This window comes from Callithrix jacchus, chromosome 12, assembly GCF_049354715.1.
Source record: "Callithrix jacchus isolate 240 chromosome 12, calJac240_pri, whole genome shotgun sequence".
NCBI classification, from domain to species: domain Eukaryota; kingdom Metazoa; phylum Chordata; class Mammalia; order Primates; family Cebidae; genus Callithrix; species Callithrix jacchus.
Window position 1 is genome coordinate 3,360,836 of NC_133513.1, and position 22,351 is coordinate 3,383,186.

Genomic DNA, 22,351 nt, shown 5'->3' on the forward strand with positions numbered 1-22,351 from the left:
CCCAGCTGATTTTTTTTTTTTTTTTTGAGACAGAGTTTCGCTCTTGTTACCCAGGCTGGGGTGCAATGGCGTGATCTCGGCTCACCGCAACCTCCGCCTCCTGGGTTCAGGCAATTCTCCTGCCTCAGCCTCCTGAGTAGCTGGGATTACAGGCACGCGCCACCGTGCCCAGCTAATTTTTGTATCTTTAGTAGAGACGGGGTTTCACCATGTTGACCAGGATGGTCTCGATCTCTTGACCTCGTGATCCACCCGCCTCGGCCTCCCAAAGTGCTGGGATTACAGGTGTGAGCCACCGTGCCCGGCCTATTTATTTATTTATTTTATTTTCTGAGACAGAGTCTTGCTCTGTGGCCCAGGGTGGAGTTCAATGGCGTCATCTCTGCTCACTGCAACCTCCGCCTCCCGAGTTCAAGCGATTCTCCTGCCTCAGCCTCCTGGGTAGCTGGGATTACCGGCACCTGCCACCGCCACGCCTGGCTAATTTTTGTATTTTTAGTAGAGACGGGATTTCACCGAGTTGGTCGGGCTGGTCTCGAACTCCTGACCTCAGGCGGTCCACCCGCCTCGGCCTCCCAAAGTGCTGTGAGGACAGGTGTGAGCCTCCACGCCTGGCCGGATCTGCTTTTAGGAAAAACGGGAGTGTGCTCTCCTCTCCAGAGACATAAGCCGTTCCCACACCTGAGGGGGCAATGCCAGCCTTCAAACACAGCCCTAGGAAATGCCTGCAAATTGCAAATGAGGGGGAAGCTTTTTAAATAAAAGGAAAAGGCCTCTTGTCCCAAGCTACATCACAGTGAAAACATCACATGAAAACAGTGGAAAGAGGCCAGAGGGGACTAGAACCCGAGAGCAGAGAGGCCTGGCCTGCCGGCCACGCGGCTTATGCCGGGAGGTGGGGTGTGAGGCTGCCAGGCACTCTAATCACACAGCCACAGCTCAGGGCTGCGTGTCTGCAGGGAGTGAGCCCTCCGACGCTGGCAGAGTTCAAGCAGCTGCCGTCAGGTTGCAGGGAGAGGAGGGACGCCTGAGAGCCTGAGGAGGCCGGCACCCACCAGCAGCGAGGCCGGGCCTCACTGGACCCTCGGACGCTGGCCAGAGGCCCGGCCGCCAGGAAAGTCTTGGTCGTCCTGGGGAGGGAGCAGCGCTGGGGGAGGTCCCGCCTGGGTCTTCCTCAGAGACGGGGGCCCAAGGCCCAGGGCTGGTGGGGATCCTGAGACAGTGTCACCCCCCGGCTGGCCCCAGGTGTCCACTGCCTACCCGGCCGCAGGCAGCAAAGCTGGGATGAGGGAGGCGGGGCTGGGTGCAAGCTCCTGCATTGGGGACAAACCCAGCTCGGTGAGCAGGTGGGGAGAGAACTCCCCTCCCACGGGGCATCCTCAGAACCCTGGCGTCGGCCAGCAGGTCCTGAACCACAGACCCGGGCGATCCAGGGTGTGGAAGGAGGGTCTGTGCTTCCGGGGGGGGTGGAGGGTGGTCCCAGGCTGTGGATGGAGCTGCGTCCCCCAATGCCTCTGTTGCAGCCCTAACCCCGGTATTAGGGGACTTGGAGGCGGGGCTCAGGGAGGAGATGGGGGTGACATGAGGTCAGGAGGGCAGAGACTGCAGACAGAATCAGCCGGACCGCCATCTTAGACGCGCAGCCTCTAGAACCTGCAGAGGACACTGGAGCCGCCCAGGGTGTGACCCTCAGGCCAGTGCCTGGGAGACCCCGAGGAACGGGAGGAGGACGCTGCAGAGGGGTCGCCCCAGGGCGGAGCCCCCCAGAAGGGCAGGGATGTACCGTGCTCCGAGAATGGCCTCGGGGGCCTCAGGAAGGGGGACCAGGGTAGCTGAGCCTCAGGCAACAACCCATGCCGTCCAGCCCGGCAAGCGTGTGCCGTGCCTGGACCCGCCTTCGATGGGTCTCGGGGTGCCCGTGGGGTCCAAGCCCCTTTCGAGGATCTCACTTTCCCGTCCATGCTGCTGCTACTGGCCAGAAAGGCCACGTGTGCTGGCAGCAGTGGCGGATGCTGTCCTGGCTGGCAGGGGACACTGACCCTCACACCGGGCGGGGTGGGGTACACTGTTTCGGGGGCTCTGAGGCCCGGCTTGGCCTCCCTCCTGGTTGAGGAGTTTTTAGGAAAACAGTCAAATCCCCGATTTATCAGCTCGGCTTTATCTCCAAAACCTCCTACCATTTTCCAGAGAACAAAATTAGAGAGGATTTAGCAGAGATTTGTCGCCTGCCGCAGCAGGGCCGGGGACAAACTGCTGTGGCAGAGGCGCCGTCGGCCCCAGCCCCACCCAGTCCCAGAGTCTCAGAGGCCAGCAGCAAGGACGACCCCCAGGTGCCCAGGCACTAGGCAGGCAGCCCATACACGGGGGTCCCCAGGCTCCGAGATGTGCCCCTCCCCTCGGCTCCAGGAGGCCAGGGCTTCCTCCCTGAGGCTCCAGCAGGCAGCGGGTCTGCAAGGCGGCCTCTGGGGGCGGCCACTTTCCCTGGTCCCTGTTCTCTGGCACTCCCTGGCTTGTGGGTGGCCCAGGCACCTGTGGGCTGGGTGGGTGAAGGCGTGGGGCGGGGGGGCCGCCTCAGAGCTCTAGCGCTCCTGGGGTTAAGAGGCTCCAGCTCAGCTTCTGAAGATGCTCCGGGCAGGCAGAGCCCATCAGCTGCTTCGAGAGATAAGGCCTGCGGGCGGGGGGGGGGTTTGCAGAGCAGGCACCGAGGAGCGGGAGACTGAGTGTTCTCCCCACCCCACCGCCAGGTCCCCAACCACCCCGCACACGTACACGGGAGGGAAGCCGGTGGTCAATGGTGCAGAGCTGGAGCCAGTGCCTCGGCGAGCCCCTCCCCCTACACGCTGTGTGACTTCCAACACACGCTGGGTCCCTCTGCGCCTGGACTGCACGCCAGGAGCCCCATGCCACGTCGCAGGCTGTGGCCATGCGGAGCCTACGTGGCTCCTGTCCTCCTGCCACTGGCCTCTTGTTCTAGGGACGCATGAGACTTGCCCAGCAGAACTGGGGAGGAGACACGCTCTTCCCCACAGGCTGGTGGTGGGGGCGGGGCCCCAGGGTACCGGGGATGCATGAGGGGTTCTTTCTTCTCTTGGGGTGCTGGGGGGCCTGACGCCCACAGGGCTGGGCAAGAGGATAGGAGGCCGAGGCTTGATCCCATGACTTTTTCTTTGAGACCTGCCTGGGCAACATAGGGAGACCCCATCTCTACAGAAAAGTTTTTTAAATTAAAAAATTTAGCCTGACATGGTGGCGCACAACTGGGGTCCCAGCTACTCTGGAGGCTGAGGCGGGAGGATGACTTGAGCCCAGGAGGTTAAGGCTGCAGTGAGCAGAGAGTGCACCACTGCACTCCAGGCTGCAGCAGAGTGAGACTCCACCTCAAAAAAAAAAAAAAAAAAAGGAAGCACTGTCATCCCCTGTGCAGCGTGACCAGGCAGGGGTCCCTACGCCCCAAACACATCCCACCCCGTAGTCTCTGGTTTCCCAAGCCCCAGGGGCCACCCACACCTCATCCTTCTCCCTACAACTGGGGGTGACTGCCCCACCAAGGGACACGTGGGGAGGTCAGCAGAGGATCTCTGTTGTCACGATGCGGGCGGGGAAGAGGCGCTCCTGGTGCCTGGTGTGTAGGAGCAGGTCACGCTGCTCAGCTGCCCCCGGGCCCAGGACCCCCACAGCAGGGGTGAGCAGCCCAGCACCACAGGGCCAAGGCGGGGATGCCACCCCAGGGGCAGGCCCCTTTCCTGCTGGAAACCCTGAGGAAACAGCCACAAGGGGCCTGTGCTCCCTGGAACCGGGCACTCCCTGTGCTCCGAAGCCCCGAGGGTCTGTGGGCGGGAGGCGGAGAGCCTGGCCAGGCCCTCATGTGCCCGGCGCCAGCCTGGAAATGGAGGGGCCGGGCTCCACCCAGCACTTACACCAAAGTGCCCTGAAAATAGATGCAGAGCAACCTGGCCGCACCACTCCAGGCCCCAGAGGTCCTCCCGGGAGCAGGACGCAGCCTGCAGCCACTTAGCTAATGGAAGGGGCATTGAGAGCTGTGCCCGGGGTACTGTGGGAGCAAGGTCACTGCGACCGGCCAGAGCCAAGTGGGGCCCTCGTCTGCCTCCCATTCACTCCCCCTCCCACCCTTCCCGACTCAGGGTCCTCAGCCCCCAGGATGCCCTCCCCAACCTTCAGCCCATGACCTGTGGTCCAGGGGGCCCTCCCTGCCCCCACCTTCCTTTCCACAGGGGTGGCCTTGACAGGGAGCGCCCACACCCTCACCTCTCCCCTGCCGGGGGGCTGGGTAACCCCTCACCCCATCCCCACAGGCCCGGGACAGCTGAGGCCCTGTCCCCCACCCCCTACAGCTCCATGTGGTCACCATCGGCCCCCACAGATGAAAACACCAAAGCTGGAATCTGGAGAAGCGCCCCCAGCTCCGGAGCCGGGAGTGTCGGCAACCATATTCCCCCGTTCATATATTACTTGGTAATAAAAACACGGACGGGACAGTCTGATGACTACTTTTGAGAATCAGGTCAAGTTGTTCCCAAGGCCAAGAGGAAGGGAGGAAGGGAGCCCGGGGTGTCTCAGATGACCCGGTGGAGCAGCCCCGACACGCTGCACACGGCCACCACCCAGGGAAGCCGGGGAGGGTCTTCCAGCTGGGCAGGGGCCAGTGCAGAGACATGGAAGGGTGTCGAGACCCCGGGGCTGGGGCTGCAGGGTCGGGAGGGCCTCGGGCCAGGGCTGTGGACTCAGCTGCGCCCCCTGACCTGCACCCAGACCCCCAGAGCTGGCCAGGCCACGTGCCCAGCTCCACAGATCCACGTGGGTCTGTCGGGAGGGGACCAGGAGGGGTCAGATGGGCTCCTGCCAGGGGTTCAGGTCAGGGCAAGTGTGGGGCCGCAGGGGAGGGCCGGGAAGGCATGGCTGGCTGGGGGGCCTGGAGCCTAAGAGAGGCGGAAGGATGGAGGCTCCGCTCCTGCCCCAGGCTGGCCTTGTTTTCAATCTGAAAGGTCAGCTGTCCCAGGTGCTGTCCATGCTCCTGCTTAGGTACCTCTGAGTGGGCTCAGGTGTGACCGTAGCGCCTGCGTGCAGATGTCCTTCCCAGCACAAGTCCTGGTGAGGCCCCACCTCCCCCGGGTTGGGTGGGGAAAGGACAGAGCAGCGTCTAGACACTGGGGCCAGGAGCCGAGTCTGTGGGGAGGCCTTGGGAGCCCCCATCTTGGGTTCTGAGCCCCCTGGAGGCCAAAAGCACAGGAGGAGGCGGGAGGCCGGGGGGGGAGGGGAGGGCAGGCCCCCCACAGTGCTAACGCACTTGGCATCATTATAGGTCTTGGTTTCCTTCACGAGAGGAAAGGGCGCTCTGGGACCCGCCTTGGCCAGTGCGGGCATCTCAGTCTAACAAACAGCACCTACTCCAGGTGGAAGGAAATTCTCTCCCATGGGGCTGAGCCCCGGGCCTGTACCCTCCCCCCAAGTGCCAGCCACGCCCCACCAAGCCCCACCTCTGCCACTCTCCCTTCCAGGAGCTCCCCAGGCTGGTCTCCCTGTCTCCCTCCTCCCATCTCTCCCCAAATCTCAGACCCACCCAGCACCCATCTCTCCCCATCCCCACACCCACCCAGCACCCATCTCTCCCCATCCCCACACCCACCCAGCACCCATCTCTCCCCATCCCCACACCCACCCAGCACCCATCTCTCCCCATCCCCACACCCACCCAGCACCCATCTCTCCCCATCCCCACACCCACCCAGCACCCATCTCTCCCGATCCCCACACCCACCCAGCACCCATCTCTCCCCATCCTCACACCCACCCAGCACCCATCTCTCCCCATCCCCACACCCACCCAGCACCTATCTCTCCCCATCCCCACACCCACCCAGCACCCATCTCTCCCCATCCCCACATCCACCCAGCACCCATCTCTCCCCATCCCCACACCCACCCAGCACCCATCTCTCCCCATCCTCACACCCACCCAGCACCTATCTCTCCCCATCCTCACACCCACCCAGCACCCATCTCTCCCCATCCCCACACCCACCCAGCACCCATCTCTCCCCATCCTCACACCCACCTAGCGCCCATCTCTCCCCATCCTCACACCCACCCAGCACCTATCTCTCCCCATCCTCACACACACCCAGCACCCATCTCTCCCCATCCCCACATCCACCCAGCACCCATCTCTCCCCATCCTCACACCCACCCGGCAACCATCTCTCCCCATCCTCACACCCACCCGGCACCTATCTCTCCCCATCCTCACACACACCCAGGACCCATCTCTCTTCATCTTCAGACACACCCAGGATCCATCTCTCCCGCATCCTCGGGCCCACCTAAGACCCCCTTCTGATGCATTCCACGGCTGTTCCCACTCCACCCTGTGCACTGAGCAGCCCTGAGGCACAGCTGAGCTGGCTCCTGACCAGGCAGAGGGTCCTCCAGGGCTTCGGGTGAGTGGCTGCACCCCCCGCTGCACAGACCCGGGGCCGCCTCTGTGGCATATTTTGGCTGTGCACAGAGTCCCAGCCACCCGAGGCCACCAGACCCTGGACAGAGGCCCCAGCAACCCGCGCTTCCCGAGGGCTGGCAGGAGTGGGGGCATGGCAGCGGGGATGCAGGGCCCATCTCGTGGGAAGGGGGGTGGGCTGCCTGGAGATAACAGCATGTGCGTTTATGTCACGTTTGCCATAAGCTGCCAGCATCTGCACTAAGAACTGCCCTGATCATCATGGCTCAGGGCAGCAGATTAGTTTCCTGGGGCCACAGACCCGGCACCAAACAACACACAGTCCTCCCCGGCACCGGAGGCTGCGTCACATCTGGGCATCGCAGGGCCTGGCTTCCTCCAGGGAGGATCCCTCTTGCCTCCTCTGGCCCTGGGGCCCCATTTCCCAGGCTGTGACTGTTTCGGGTGCTGGGGTCTGGAGGGGTTTGGGTGTGGTGTGTCCAGCCAGAGGCTGTGGCCAGCGTGGTGCACGAGGCCATCGTGGGAGACCGGGTTGGGTGGAGCGGGGGCCACAAGGTTTGGTTTCTGTGCCATGGAAGCCACACGGGTGGGGCAGGTGCCCCCGGGGCTCTGACCGTGTTTGGCTGGTTAACAGACGTGAGGAGGCCGCAGCCCTCACCCACCCGAGACTCTGGCCGGAGAGGAACCGGAATGGCCACAGTGCACTCTGAGAATGTGGCCTATTTCTGTGACACGAACCCCTCCTGATCTCAGCGGAGAAACACTCGATGGGCCTAGGGAGTGGGGCTGGGGTGGGGGCCGAGCATGGCTGGGGGTTCCCACAGCCACACCCCTCCCGCTGGTGTCCTGGGCTTCCTCGAGGTCCCCTACCAAGGGTACCCTCGCCCCAGGATTCCTCTCAAGAAACCGGCTCCCCCGGCACCCAGGTCTCAGTTTGGACATCACCTGTACCTCAGTCTCGCGGCTTGTAGGCTGGAATTCTCCCCCAGAACCCCTTCCCATGCACAAGGCAGGAGGCCTGGAAAGCAGCACCCCCTCCGCCAGGGCCCTGAGCTTGGCGAGGGAGGGTGTCCAGTCAGTGGAAGAGTGGACGTGAGGGCGAGTTTCAGGGACAAGACCCCTCCATGCATCCGCAGTGGCCAAGCTCACCTCTGGGCGCTCCCAGGGGCCGGGCCCAAGCCCGGAGGATCTGCCCTCCCCATCCTGGGGACCAAGCTTGCCTTTTGCGGGGACCAATTCACACACATCCCAGCCCAGGCCGGGACTTCTCCGTACCCTCAGGTTCTTAACTGAGCACACGATGTCCTGCCTGAGCTCTGGTCTGCGAGGTCGGTGATAAATTGTTATTTTTAAACTCTTTAATGGTGCATGAGTGACATAATGGGGTTCGCCATCCCATAATTGTTCCAGATCAATAGGGAGCATTCGGGTTCAGCCAGACTGCTGCCAGGCCGCCCTTCGGGGCCCCCGCCTATCCTCAGCTCTGTCTGGATGCCCCAGACGGCACCGGAGACTCGGAGGCCAGGGAAATCATTTCTGGGCAGACACAGTGGCTGAGTCTAGAGAGGCCTAGGGAGGGCTTGGCTGGGCCTGGGTCCCTAAGGGGCTGGGGCTGAGGGCTTTGGCCACAGCCCAGGACAGGGCACATGTCCTCATCTGGCAGCCAGGGCCACCCAAGGTCCAGGCTGAGGCAGGTTCCTGTGGAGCCCCAGGGTCCTGCCCAGAGGCCCTGCTGACGTTGCAGGACACTGAGCTGGGATGGGGGCCCAGGTCCTGGGCTGTGGGGCTGGCTCAGGGCCCTCCCTCTGCGGCCACCCCATCCCCCAGTTAGCAGCAGCCACCAGCCCCTGGGCCCGGCCTACAGGCACCCTTTGCACCTAGAACCTGCCCTACACGTTGTTCACTTGAAAAAGAGGGAAAATCCCAGAATCCAGGAGGCCTGTGTGCCTCCCCCTCCCCCTCCTGCCTCCCGTGTGCCTCCCCCTCCGGCCTCCCATGCACCTCCACCTCCTGCCTCCTGTGAGCCTCCACCTCCCCCTCCGGCCTCCCGTGAGCCTCCACCTCTGGCCTCCCATGCGCCTCCACCTCCACCTCCGGCCTCCTGTGATCCTCCACCCCTGGCCTCCTGTGTGCCTCCACCTCTGACTCCGGCCTCCCATGCGCTCCCCTTCCGGCCTCCCGTGTGCCTCCACCTCCTGCCTCCTGTGAGCCTCCACCTCCACCTCCGGCCTCCCGTGCGCCTCCACCTCTGGCCTCCCATGCACCTCCACCTCCCGTGAGCCTCCACCTCCTGCCTCCAGCCTCCTGCCTCCCATGTGCCTCCCCCTCCGGCCTCCTGCCTCTCATGTGCCTCCATCTTCATCTCCATCTCCAGCCTCCTGTGCACAGTTAAGGGTGTCATCCACCTGCAGGTCCCAAAGCTGCAACTGGGCAGCCCTTAACCTGGGACTGGCCCTTGTGGTCCTCGGAAGCACCTGGACCCTCTGCAGGAGCCTTGGCTTTGGGCTTCTTGGGTTCCCAGGTGCCTGGATTCCTGGCTGCCCTGTGTCTCCAGGACCCCAGGAGGGACAGACAGGCTGACCCAGGCCTGGCCCCAGGAGGGAGCCCAGCAGTACCGGAGGCTAGGGGTGGGGGTGCCCTGTGCGGCTTCCCTGTGAGCTACAACAGGCCCCTGGCCACTGCATGCCTAGGAAAGCCCCTCCCCTGCCCCCAGGACAGACCCCTGTACAAAGCTGGGACTTCCCGCCAGGGACCCCTACCTCCTCAGCTGGACCAGGGGAGCCTCCCACACTGCCTGTGCTGCATCCAGGACCCCAGCGTGCAAGGTGGGCCAGGCTGGACTGTGGGGCTGCGGGAGGCCACGCAGCTCTTCAGATCAGCTCCTGGATCAGTGCTGAGTTCAAATTCAAGTTGCTGGAGCAGGCGCTCCAGGCTGGGGGAGGGGCTGGACTCTGCACCGAGGTGGAACCTTGGGCCCAAAGCTGTGAGGTTCAGATTTAACAGCAGGAGACCAGGGCAGTGGCGGGAGGTGCGGGTGATGCGGGGAGGTGAGGGCGGTGCAGGGAGGTGAGGCCAGGGCAGCAGGCACCCTGGTCATCTGCTGAGATGGGAACCACAGGAAGCCACGAGGGCACCAGGCACAGCTGTCCCCACACAGGTGGGCGGGAGCATCAGGGTGCAGATATCCGCATCCCTGGACCTAGAAGCCAGGGTCGAGAGGTCACCATGCACCGACCCCCTTTGAGGCCAGCCCACCCCACCCCACCTCACCCCACCCCACCATGGAGTCCCCTGTGCCCTCCGCACTTCCTGCCTCTCCCTGAAGCTGCCAGGCTGAGGCAAGAGTAGGGGCAGGCTAGGGCCAGGCCCCTCCTGGGGTGGACAGGGGCACACAGTGGAGGGTCTGTGGTGAGGGCCATGGGAGGAGGTGGGGGCGGGGCAGGAGGCACCTGGTCATCTTGGTGCCAGCGCCCCTCCACCCTGCTGGCTGCGCTCAGGGGTGTGGGCAACCCCAGCTGGCACCTGAGCAGGGGACAACCCAGGCCCTGGCTGTCCTGGTTCACACGAGTACTTGGAAGTGCAGGTAATGGCTCAGGTGTGAAACCAAAGCCCAGGCTGCCTGGGGACCTGGGGACCTGGGGACCCCCGAGCTTCCTTTAGGGGTAGGTTGGCACACAGGCCACTGGGCCACAGCTTTTAGAGCAGGCTGGGCCCCCCTGGGGCGGGGACACTGAGGCTCATCCTTGCCTCGAGGTGGTCTCATGGAAGGATGGGGCCACAGCCAGAAGCCTCCACCCACATGGCTGCCTCCCCTCCAGCCAGGCCCTGACACTTCTGCGGGCACCTGCAGGGAGCACCCCAACCCCACCTGAATTGGCAGGTCTGAGTTCAGGAGCAGATGGACCACAGAATGTGCCGGAAGACCCTGCCATCCACCCAGCAGGATCCTGAGTGGCCCGGTGGGGTGCCCTAGCTCCCCTGCCCGGGGCTGGGCTCAGCCCTTGGGGGGTGGACTGCACTGGACCCCTGCCAGCAGGCTCGACATCCTGGGGTCCCGTGCCCTCATGCCAGGAAGCCCTGGACAGCGTCCAAGGGCAGGGGGGGCCTCCCAGGTGGGCCCCCTCTGGCTCTGCGTCCCTGGCAGCCTGACATTCCTCTGTTGGAGCCCATGGGAACCCCCACCTCTGGCCTGTAGGGGCTCTGGGCTGTGGTCACCCCAAAGTGTCAGAACACCACCAGGCACCCAGGATGACCATTGCGCTTTTGGGGAAACAGGCCTGTGGAGATGGGGCTACACCCTGGTCCCTCAGCAACGCTGCTATGTGCAGAGGCCAATAGAGACCCAGGAGGGCTGCACTTGGCATCACCGTGGCCCAGGCAGAGGGGACAGGCAGCTCCTGTCGTCACTGTGGGTCCGGCAGGAAGGTCCCTGCCAGCCCCCAAGCCTGTAGTTCCATCGAAGTAGCTCGGCCTCTCGGCTCTGAGCCACCGCAGCCGCCAGGAAAACAGTCAGCCCTCCCAGGAGCAGGACTCGGGGCCGGGAGCTCCCAGGGCCGCCCCTCCTCTGCCTCCCGTCCAGGTTGAACACCGCCATGCCGTAGCAAGCGGCGAGACGTAGACGTTGGAACCCGGGTTCCTCCACCCTATGGAGAGGAGACGCCGGATGCACGAGGCGTTGCCTGGCAACCCGCTGCCGGCAGGAGCCCCTGTGCCCACGCAGGCCCAGCCCGCCTCCACTCAGCACCTCCTGCTCAGGGCCCCCGCGGGCCAGGCCGAGGGGACTCAGTGCAGGCCCCCTCTCAAGACGGGCCAGGCCGGCTCCCTGTCTCCTGGGGTGGGCTTGGGCCCGAAGGCCCCTGTGGTGGAGCTGAAGAGGCCCTGGCCGAGTCCCCCTGGGCGGGTGGTGTCTGCTGCCGACTCTCCCACTCACAGAGTCCTGGTGTCCAGGGACACCTGCTCCCAAAAGACAGAAAGCCAGGGGCTCCCCACCAAGAGCCCTGGCCGCACTCCATCCTGGGTGACCTCCTTCTGGAGCTCCGGCCTCTGCCATCCTCATGTGAGGAACTGAGGTGGGTGCACGGCCTGCGCCGGCCGGTGGCCAGGTGGTGGGTGGGCCCCATGAGGGGCAGGACCGGCTGATGTCAGATGTGGAAACCCAATTTTAGCCCAGAAGGGGATGGCGCCCGCTCTCGATGTGATGTGTGATCCGAGGCTGACCTGGGCTGTACCTGGGCTGTATGAGGCTCCCAGTGAGAGACCGGTGGCCTCGAAGCAAAGGGTGGAGGGTCCTGGGTCTCCGGTGCCTGAGCCAGCTCCAAGGTCACCTGGTGCGGGAGGCCCAGGTGTTGAGGGCCACCTGCAATGGTGCATCTGGGCCAGAGCTGGAACTGAGAAGCCCCGGCCCCTCCCCCGCCCCCACCTGCCGCCCCGAGGAGCCCTCACCCCACCCAGGACTCACCCCATCCGGGGTCCCTTTGCTGATTCATCTCTGCAGAGGCCTCCCCAGCCCGGGAGACCCACTTGGTCACCCTTCCAAAGGGGTTCAGGGAACTCTCACTCCTTCCGTCCCCTCCAGGGCCCCGCCCCACCCGAGCCAGTCCGGACCTTGGAGATACCGTGGGGACAGAGCCCGCAGGGGACCTGTTGGGGAAGAGCTGGGGAAGTGAATCCGATGACACACCAGGGACTGGAATGGGGCTGGGAGGGAGACAGTGGGCACTGGGAACAGGGCCGTCCTGAGCCAGGTGGGGGAAGCACTGGGGAAGCTGCTGGAAGGTCCCCAAGGATGGGAGTTGGAGCTTCGCGAGAGGAGATGGGGAGGGCAAAGGCCCAGGGTAGCCTGAGGCCAGCGTGGACTGGGCCGCCCCATCTTCAGGGGTAGGAGACACGAAGGGTGCAGGGCGGCCCCAGCAAGCTCAGCAGACTCAGGGAAGAGTCGTTCCTCAGCTCTGTTCCCCACGGATAAAGCTGGACAGAGACCCCATGACACCCAGCTCCAGGGACAGATCCCAGCTCTGGGCCCAACAATCCAGGGTGGGCAGAAGCCCCTCCCACCAGGACTTCCCCTCCCTAAACCCCCATGGCTCTGGGGCTTCCTTCCCACAGCCCCCACTGCAGTTGGGGGGCTTTCTGCTGTCATCCCACCTGGATGGGACAGAGTCCCGCGTTTCCCTCCTCCCAGAGCCAGTGAGTGGCCTCCACACCCCCGAGAACCTGTGTCCCCGGAGGGAGGAGGCGCCCGGCCCTGTCCTCCTGGGACCCTGTGGCCCTGTCTGTAGGGTGGCTTGGGGGGCACAGTGAGGGCCATCCTGGGCCCAGGCAGTGGTCTGTTCTCAGATCCTGAGCCTGTGTCCTCCCCCGAGGTGGGATGTGCTGCCCTCCAGTGTGGACGGAGCTGGGGCGGGGACTGCAGCCGCCCCCTCCCCCTCCCCTGACTTCCCCTTTGTCCAGGCTTAGCCCCACAATCTTATGTGTCCACTGTGACCCCGAGCAGAGATAGCCAGGGGCTGTGGGGATCACCTCGATGGACCCCCATTCTCCACTACAGGGGCCAGGTGCCCTCCCAGGACCCCCTCATTTTGCCCAGGAGGTTGGCAGGGGCAGTGGCTCAGCCCAGGGTTGGGGGACAGCTTGCAGGCCCCGAGATGCCCAGGGCCCTTCCTGGGGTCAGCCTGGGACAGATGCCCAGAGAGACCCCGCACTCAGCACAGAAGGCCTGACCCTCCTGAGGCTGTTCCTGCTGGCCTGGAGAAGGCACAGGTGGGTGCAGGGGTCGGGCAGTTCCATAATTAGGGTGCGGTATCTTCTCGTGGGTCTCGCTAATTAGGAGGAAGCCACATCTTCTAGTCTTGGGTGAGCAGGAGCACCGGGCCTGGGTGACGAAACGAACCCGGGATAGGCTTTGCGGATTGGACACTTGCCTGGGAACCCCTTGGTCTCTTCTGAGAAGTGCTGTGGGCTTTGCCGGGAACCCCCTTGCTGCTCTGTACCTCGTCAGCAGAACATCTGGGCATCCGGGATGGGTCCTCACCGGGACCCTCGCAATTGCTGCTGACTAGAGCACAGTTCTCCCAGTCCAGTCCAGGAAGCCTTCCTGGAAGAGGAGGCGCTGAGCTGCGCAGGGTGGGGAGTGACAGTTGGGGGTCCTGGGGGGCAGGGAGTGTTCATTCCCGGGTCACACTTCACACTTGGGGTCGGCTGGCATCTTACTGAGCACCTACCATATTTAGGAACAGCTGGGCTGGGGGGTGCAGGGAACATGGGGAATGGCCTCGTTCCAGACAAGACAACAGAGGACCTGCTGATAAGGACTTGGGAGAGCACGCAGGAAGCAAGATGACAGGACGAGAGGGGCCCCAGGCAGCCGGCCCCCATGTCCGCAGGACACCCCCATTCCCCTGCTGTCCGGGGGGAGCCGTCAGTGTTGCCGAGCTCTGGGTCCTGGGGGGCACCTGCTGAGGTGCCTGCTTCTCCGTCCCTGGCCTGGTCTTGCCCGTGGTGGCCAGACCCCGTGTCCCAGCCTCTCCATAGCCTGGGCTTCGGGTCCTGACTGGGAGGAGTTGGGGTGGGGGACAGGGCTCCGGAAGCACCCTCCAAAGAGGCAGCTGCATCCCTCCCTGGTCTCCCATGAAGCCCCTCCTGAGAGCCTGGGGGTCCTTGGGCAGACGCCTAGAACCAGCCCTTTATCCCCCAGAGCCTGGGTCTGAGCCCACGTTCCTTCCCCTGTAACACGGGCAGTGGGGACCCTGACTTCTCAGGTCACCAGTGCAGCAGCAGGAGAGGAGATGCCCGGCTCACTGGGGAACGGCCGCCCCACTGGGAGCCCGCACAGACGCCTCCCGCCCACACGGATGCCTCCTGGAAATGGGCAGTGCTCACCTTCCAAGGTATCAGCCCTGGAAACCGAATGTTCTGCTTTGGGATCACGCTGCCCAGGCCACACCATGCCAAGTTCTCCCCCAGCCTCTTTGTGGGGAGGGGGCGCACACTGAACCCCACAGTCCTGACTCCTTGGTGTGTCTGCCCCGAGGAGGCCAGGCTGGGCCGGGGACATGACTCTCCTTAGCAGGGGAGGGCCCAGGGCCTTCCCCCACCCTCCTGCCCCAACCTGGTGACCCTGAGTGCTGAGGGCTTTAACCAGTGATGTCTGCGGTGGGGTCTAAATATCCAGCTCCCTCCTGACCAGACACGGGGGAGCCCGGTGCCCACCGCTCTGGGGCCCCTCTGTGGCCCTCAAACCCAGCCTGGCCGTCCTCCTCCCGGGCCTGTCCCTGCTGCAGGGGTTTCCTGGAAAGGCTGCACAAGGTCCGTGTCTCCGGATCTGCTTCTGGGAGACCTGCCTGATTCACGCAGGGACCCTCAGCCTTCCCGCACCTGTCTCCCTCCCTCTGCTCACCCCGCCTCCACAAGCAGGCTGCCGCCACCCAGTAAGTGCACGGCCACTGTTTGCAGCCCCCACCCCAGGCTCTGGCTGGGTTCACACGGGGGTAGCATGCTTCACCCTCAGGGTGAACACCTGGGCCTCGTGCGTCCCTGCTGGGGCGTCTGCACCACCCTGCGGGCGGAGACTTAGCATGCAGGGCTGTCAGTGGGTGTGTGTCGCCTTGCTCAGTTCTGCCTCTCTTGCCATGCCCCAGGACACCCGCAGCCTGTGTGTCCTCACCCTAGCAGCCAGCCCAGGGCCCGGCACCCACATGACATGCCTGTGGACCAGGAGCCTCACCCCAATGCACCGCGCAGGAGTCCCCGTCTCATCTGCCCCAGCTCTCCTCCAGGCTTCACACCCTGCCCAGCTCTGCTTGCACCCCTGGGAAACAGCTAGCCTGGCCCCCACCCCCCACTCCTTGCTGTCTGGGAGCTTGCCTCCACCTCAGAGAACAGTTTTAGCCACTCCCTTTGGCACTGGATGACGTTTCCTGGGGGCGAGAGGCACAGCTCATTTACATGAAGCAAATGGATGGAGGCCCCTCAGGGACCCGAGCCCCTGTCCTCCAGGCTCGTAGCCATCCTGAGGAGCCTCAGGGCCTGCAGTGGCCATAGCCGTCCCTTCTGGCCTGAGCATCCTCCCAAGGGAGACCTCAGTGTGGAGGCTGGGGACACCTTCACTTCCAATGAGCCGGGGGCAGGCTTCTGTGACCCCCAGAGGCTGCCCAGGAGGCTGGAGGACAAAGACCAAGGGCGTGCTCTGATGTCCATGTGGTGAGGGCTGGGGACAGCTGTGGCCGAGGGAGCCAGAAGGTCGAGGACAAGGACTGCCTCAGGCCCCTGAGTCCCTCTCTTCTGAGGTCTGAGTGGTGGGTGGCCCCATTCCCAGGTCACACGCCAGTGACCTTTGACCCACAATTTACCTGTCACTCTGATAATGTTGCCCCCGCTCAAGGTCACCAGCTTCCCCGGGCCCACCTGCGGACCTGTCCCGCAGCCCCACACTGGGCAGGACCTGGGGAAGACAGCGGATGGGGAGGGCAGAGGGCGCCTGGTGCAGGTCAGCTCCTCCCCAGAGGGCTTGGCCCTCTCTTGTGGTCTGCACCTAAAGCATCCCCCAAGCTGGGCAAGGCTCCCCTAGGTCGGCCAGGGGCCAGATGCAGTGGGGGTGGGGTCAGGGGTGAGCCACCCTCTTGCCCGCTCCGTGCCCACACAGCCAGTGTCCCCCTTCCCAGGCTGGGGCTGCCCTGGCTCCAGAGACCTCAGTATTGATCCGAAGACCAAGATGGCCATCCGGGCTGCCTGCCCAGCACCTCCTGGGAACCTGGGGCCAAGGTCCCGACATGTGCCCAGCTCCAGGGAAGCTCTGGGAGCCCAAATGTGCCCCTTGGGTCTTCCCCGGGCCTGGGTCAGCAGGCCTGCCTGAGCTCAGGGCTGCAAAGGAGCCTTCCCGGGGGCGAGGCACGCACGGGAAGCCCACCGGGCCTGCAGCACCCAGATTCTACAGCAGAGATCCCCAAACTCCCACGCCCCTCCCCCCACGCGTCCCCCTCCCTGCGCCCGCTCCTGGTCCCTCCTGCCGCTGTGCCAGCCTTGGCTCGCTCCTCCATGGGCAGGAGCGACACTCATCTTCCAGCGCAGAACCCCGGGTGTCTCTGGGTGCTGGGTCCCCGCCGTCCTTCCAGGCCTAGGGACAGTGTCTGGCAAGGAGCGGGCACAGTCCCGGGTGAGGGTCTGAGTGCCGGGACCCGCCTGTGTGCACCTGGCCAGACCTGGGGCCTCCCTTGGCCTTGCTGGGGCCCCGCTGGTCCGGAAACTTCCGAGCTCAGCCCATGGACTGGAAGCTCGGGGAACGTGGTGCGTTCCGGTGGCTTCTGTGACTCACGCCACCCCGGGGGTGTGGAATAGCAGCAGCATCCTCTCTCCCCACCCTGAAGACCAGAGGTCCAACAGCCAGTGTAGCCAGGGCCCCTCCCTCCGGCGCCTCAGGGCAGGGTCCTTCCCGCCTCTTCCAGCTCCCAGGTTTCCCGGCTGTGATCTCTGCTCTGAGGATAATCCCACCTGGAGGTCCTCGACGAGGCTACGTTTGCAGATGCTTTTCCCGAGGGCATTCCGTCCTCCCGCTCCCGCCTCCCCCTCAGGTGGAGGGAGTGAGGGCCTTGGAGGCCAGCCCCGGCCAGCAGAGAGGAGACCCCATCCTGCGCCTCCCAGCCCGGCCCCCACCTCTGCTGTCGCTGCAGCTCCGAGGGCAGCCGCATTGCAGGGACAGCAAACCCGACGCTGGTCCTCCCGAGCAGCACGTGCTCACATTCGGGGGTCCACAGCCTGACCCTCCACAGGTGAGAGAGCTCAGGGCTGCTCTCTAAGAGAAGGCACAGCCCACGGAGAGCAGGGATCATGGCCGGCCTGCTCCCGAGATGCGTCTCCCCACGAGGACAAATCCCCCAGCACCAGGACCACCTCATGTCCCCTCGTGACCCCCACAGGGCAGAACCGCCAGGTCTGGGGCCATCTGCTTAATTCCAGAGCAGCTCCCTCCCCTGATCAAACAGGGGCCTGAGATCAAACAATTCATTAGGAACTGGTCCTGGGGGAGCTTCTGCTGCCGGGAAGTGACTGCAAATCAGCCAGCTAGGGGCGGAGGCCGGGCTGGGGCCAGGAAACAAAGAGGGGGCTCAGTGGGGCCATGTGGGGGCTCAGTGGGGGCTCAGTGGGGCTGTGTGGGGGCTCAGTGGGGGGCTCAGTGGGGCTGTGTGGGGGTTCAGTGGGGGGGCTCGGTGGGGGGCTCAGTGGGGCTGTGTGGGGGTTCAGTGGGGGGCTCAGTGGGGCTGTGTGGGGGTTCAGTGGGGGGGCTCGGTGGGGGGCTCAGTGGGGCTGTGTGGGGGTTCAGTGGGGGGCTCAGTGGGGGACTCAGTGGAGCTGTGTGAGGGCTCAGTGGGGGGCTCAGTGGGGCTGTATGGGGGCTCAGTGGGGGGCTCAGTGAGGGGCTCAGTGGGGCCGTGTGGGGGCTAGGAAGAGGCACTTGGGGACACATGGAGTGCCATGTGGGGTCTGCATAGGGTCTGCCTAGGCTCCACATGGGATCCTCATGGGGTCTGTGGACCCACGTGCTCAGCCACGTCTGCAGGACCACAGCACCCACAGCGCTAAGTGCACGGGCCACACAAGGTCAACACCTTCTAGCACATTCTGGAGCTCACCTCCTGCCGGTCCTCTGCTGAGATGGACACTGTGTCCACTCCTGGCTCTGCCCACCCGGGGGGTCCAAGTGAGCTCCTGAAGCTACAGGGTGACAGCTGCCCCTCTAGGCTCAGCTCAGAGCAGGCCAGGCAGGCTGGCGGGGCGCTGCCACGAGACACACCAGGCGGAGGCCTGGGCGGCCCCTGGGCCCCAGGTGAGCCGGCTGTTCCACTCTTGCTTACAAAACACCAAAACGCCAACTGCCTGCGGTGCAGCTCCTGTGTCTCACAGCCATGGCCACCCTCTGAACAGGGACAGTGACTAAAACCATGTCACAGGTGAGGAGTCCAAGGCTCAGGCGGTGAGGACACCTGCCCGGGTCACGCAGCCAGGAGGGCGTCCTGCCTCAGACCCGATCTGCGCGGAGTGGCCCGCAGAGGCCTCAGCCAGGTGTGCCGGGGCTGCAGAGCATCTGTGTGGCTCGGGCCCCTTCTGTCTCAAGGCTTCTTCCTCCTTGCCCTGTTTCTCCCCCAGCCCTGATCACGCCCCGAGGGCCAGCCCAGGACATCGGACATGGGAGGCCTCAGGAAGCGTTGGGTCCACCTGGAAGGCAGCCACGGGTCTGGCCTGTGTGTAGGGCCGTCTGTCCAGTTCCCGGGGCCTGCAAGACATCGTCAGGCCTGCTCACCGCTTCCTCCCTGCGGGCTGGCTGACACTCTGCAGAGCCGCTCCACCCAGCCCTGGGGGGCTCTGTGCCGGAAGCCACCCCCAGGGAGACCCAGAGCAAACACCACAGGGGCCCACGGTCATGAGGGCCGTCCTGCCAGGAAGTTAGCGTGGACACAGGACATCAGGGCTGCAGGGCCCCCAAAGGCTCCCTGACACCCACAGAGCCCACCCTGGCAGAGCCAGCCGCGCCGCACTGGGAGGAACTTGGGCATCCTGGGCCTGGGGTGGGTGCTGCCTCCCCTCGGTGCACCGCAGAAGCCCTGCTCGGTGGGGTCTTCATGGACCACTGAGGGCAGTGGGACCAGGCACCCGCCCACCCCACCCAGATCTGCGTCCCTCTGGAAATTCTAGGAGAACCACCCCCCCACTCTCCCTGGTGGCCAAAGACCAACCATTCCCAGCTGTGAAAGGGAGGGTGGGAAGAGGCTGGTGGTCCGTCTTCTCGGGAGAGCGCGGTTAGGGATGCTGTCTGATGAGCTGGCCAAGGTCCAAGCCGCCTCAGAAAAAGCCCCAGCCTCTCCCACCGTCTCAGCTCCCAATTCAGGGCCACACCCTCCCAGTTCACCCGTGCACTGTGAGCCAGCAGCTTTGGAAGAGCGAGCCCCACTGCCCACCTGTGCATATAGGATGCAGCCTTCCCCTCCAAAAGGAAGCCAGGGAGGGCCTGCTGTATACCTGGTAGGTGGGGCCTGGGTGTCCCGGCACTGGAGTCCCTGTCTCCCAATTTCAGTGGCCGTCCCGCCGCTGCCCTGGCCGCCCCGCCACTCCATCAGCTCCTTCTGTTTAAATATTTAATCCAGTTAAATATTAAACTTCTTCCAAGTCCCAATTACAGCCGATCCATTCTCCACCACAGCTGTGCAAGCCAAGCTGGCGCTCTGTCTCCCACCCTGAGGGCGTTGGGTGGCAGACCGGGGGATGGGGTGCCTGGAGGCGGGGGCTCTTGGTGTGGACCCAGTTAAGCTCCATCCCCTGCCCTTTACCTGTGAGACCCCCACCCAGCACCGCAGCCCCACACATAAACGGTGGGCAGGGCAGGGGAGCCAGGCGTCCCAGGCGTGGGTCCCCTCCAGTTCCCAAGGACTCCATTGGCTGGAAACATGCGAGAACCATCCTCCGCAGCTCACACCACGGTCCGCCCTGTGCCCAAGGCCTGGGATCACCCGAACCCAGGGTTCCTGTTTTCCCAGTCAGGGCCGGAGGTGGGTGAAAACCTTCCCTGGGGTGAGGCTGGGCCACAGAGTGGGGAGCCTGAGAGCCAAGACCTATTTCTGTTCACAACTGGCTTTCTTTCCTTTCCCTCCTTCCCTCCTTCCTTCTCTTTTCTTTCCTTTTCTTTTTTCCTTTTGTTTCTTCTTCTGAGCCAGGGTCTCTGTGTCGTCCAGGCTCGAGTGCAGTGGCGTGATCCCAGCTCACTGAATGAAGCCTCCACCTGCTGGTTCCACTGATCCTCCCACGTCAGCCACCCAAGGAGCTGGGCCCACGGGTGCCGGCCACCATGCCCGGTTATTATTATTATTATTATTGTTGTTGTAGAGATGGGATCTTGCTTTGTTGCTCAGGCTGGTCTGGAACTCCTGGCTTGAAGTGACCCTCCCTCTTCCACCTCCCAAAGTGCTGGGGTGCCAGGTGTGAGCCCCTGCACCCAGCCTCTAAGATATTTTAAATAGCCGGGCGCGGTGGCTCACGCCTGTAATCCCAGCACTTTGGGAGGCTGAGGCGGGTGGATCACGAGGTCAAGAGATCGAGACCATCCTGGTCAACATGGTGAAACCCCGTCTCTACTAAAAATACAAAAAATTAGCTGGGCACGGTGGCGCGTGCCTGTAATCCCAGCTACTCGGGAGGCTGAGGCAGGAGAATTGCCTGAACCCAGGAGGCGGAGGTTTCGGTGAGCCGAGATCGTGGCACTGCACTCCAGCCTGGGTAACAAGAGCGAAACTCCGTCTCAAAAAAAAAAAAAGATATTTTAAATATATTCAAAAGTACAGAAAACAACAGCACTAACTGCGTACCCCCTCTGAGCACCCCGACCCCACGGTGGGGCTGCTGGTGTGTTGAAATCCACAGGGTGGATGCCCCTGACTTGACCGGCCCCTTCCGCCGGCCGCCATCCTCACTGTTCCCGTGGGAGAGCCGCGCACAGAGGAATAAATGTGTGCATTTGTAGATGGACAGCAGCGTATTGTGAGTTTCACTGATGTTAGCACATGGTTTGCAAACACTGATCGAATACGGGATGGGGTCTGCCCTAAGTCCCACGTGGCCGATGGATCCTGACGGGCGCCGTGGCTGCTTTCACCCGACTCACGTGGCAGCCAGCCTGAGACGCAGTGTGGCTGCTCCCCGCCTGCTGATTCCTCCCCAGTGAGAGTGTTATCTGTAAATCTGATACTTGATTCTCAGTTCAACCAGTACTCGCCCTGGGGCAAATTAGATTCATTAAACTCAAGCTTCTTTCGGCTTCTACACTCCTTGTAAGTTCACATAATTTAACTTTCAGTCGTGGCTGTGTGTTAACAAGCAGCTCACTATTTTCTTTTCTTTTCTTTTCTTTTTTTTTTTTTTTTGAGATAGAGTTTCACTCTTGTTGCCCAGGCTAGAGTGCAATGGCATGATCTCGGGCCACCACAACCTCAGCCTCCCGGGTTCAAGCGATTCTCTTGCCTCAGGCTTCCAGCTAATTTTGTATTTTTAGTAGAGACGGGGGTTTCTCCATGTGGGTCAGGCTGGTCTTGAACTCCCGACCTCAGGTGATCTGCCCGCCTCAGCCTCCCGAAGTGCTGGGATTACAGGCGTGAGCCACTGCACCCAGCCTGTGTTTTCTTTAAGAAACATTTGCCTACACCAAGATCATGCAGCTATCCCCGTCTAATTTCCTACGGAAGCTTCGCCGCTTTTCCTCTCAGCCGAAGGGTGCGCGTGTGGCGTGAGGCAGGGGCGGCCGCTCATTTTGGGTTTATCCAAGTTTCCCAGCACCGATCGCTGAGAAGCCTCCTCCTCCAGGGTCTGCGAGGCAGCTTTGCTCTCTCCGCGCTTTCGAGCTTTTCTCTCTATTTCTAGATGTTAGCAGTTTGACTGAGATGGACTCGGGAGCGGTTTTCTTGGTATCGGTCCCCCTTTGGGCGGGTTCGGCTTTCTGGACCCTAAGTGCACGCTTTCTTCCCAGCACATTTGGGAAATCTGGGGCTGTGCTCTTGAACTGCTTTTCTGTCCTGGTCTTGCTCCTCATGAGGCCTCTGAGGCCCCACAGTATATGCATTAAACCACTTGAACTTCACAAATGTCTCTGAAACGCTATTTCCCTCCTGCCACGCTCCCCGTCGAGGGCTGTCGACCGTCCCTCTTGGCCTGACCACTCAGGACTCAAATCCATTGCTCGAGACCAGAGTTCGAGGCCGAGACCCCCAGGGACGGCTGCCCGCAGACGGCCCGGCGCCTCCTCCTGACGGCACTCAGGACCTCCCACCTGCACGCTGCCCTTGCCCTGCTCCCATCTTCCCCAAACGCTGCTCACCCCCACTCCCCACCCCTGGCATCCCCCTG

The 22,351-nt window shown here is 63.5% G+C and overlaps 1 long non-coding RNA gene across 2 annotated transcripts; it reads left to right on the plus strand.

The window, feature by feature from the left end:
• Positions 1-11,156: 11,156 nt before the first annotated feature.
• On the plus strand, positions 11,157-22,089 carry LOC118146153 (uncharacterized). 2 transcript variants are annotated; one of them, XR_004731618.3, is made up of 6 exons: positions 11,157-11,541; positions 14,230-14,358; positions 14,752-14,898; positions 15,109-17,235; positions 18,611-20,007; positions 20,173-21,150. It is a non-coding gene; the product is annotated as an uncharacterized LOC118146153 (long non-coding RNA). The 2 variants fall into 2 exon arrangements; XR_013524324.1 differs by having other exon boundaries at positions 18,611-22,089.
• The last annotated feature ends 262 nt before the right edge of the window (positions 22,090-22,351 follow it).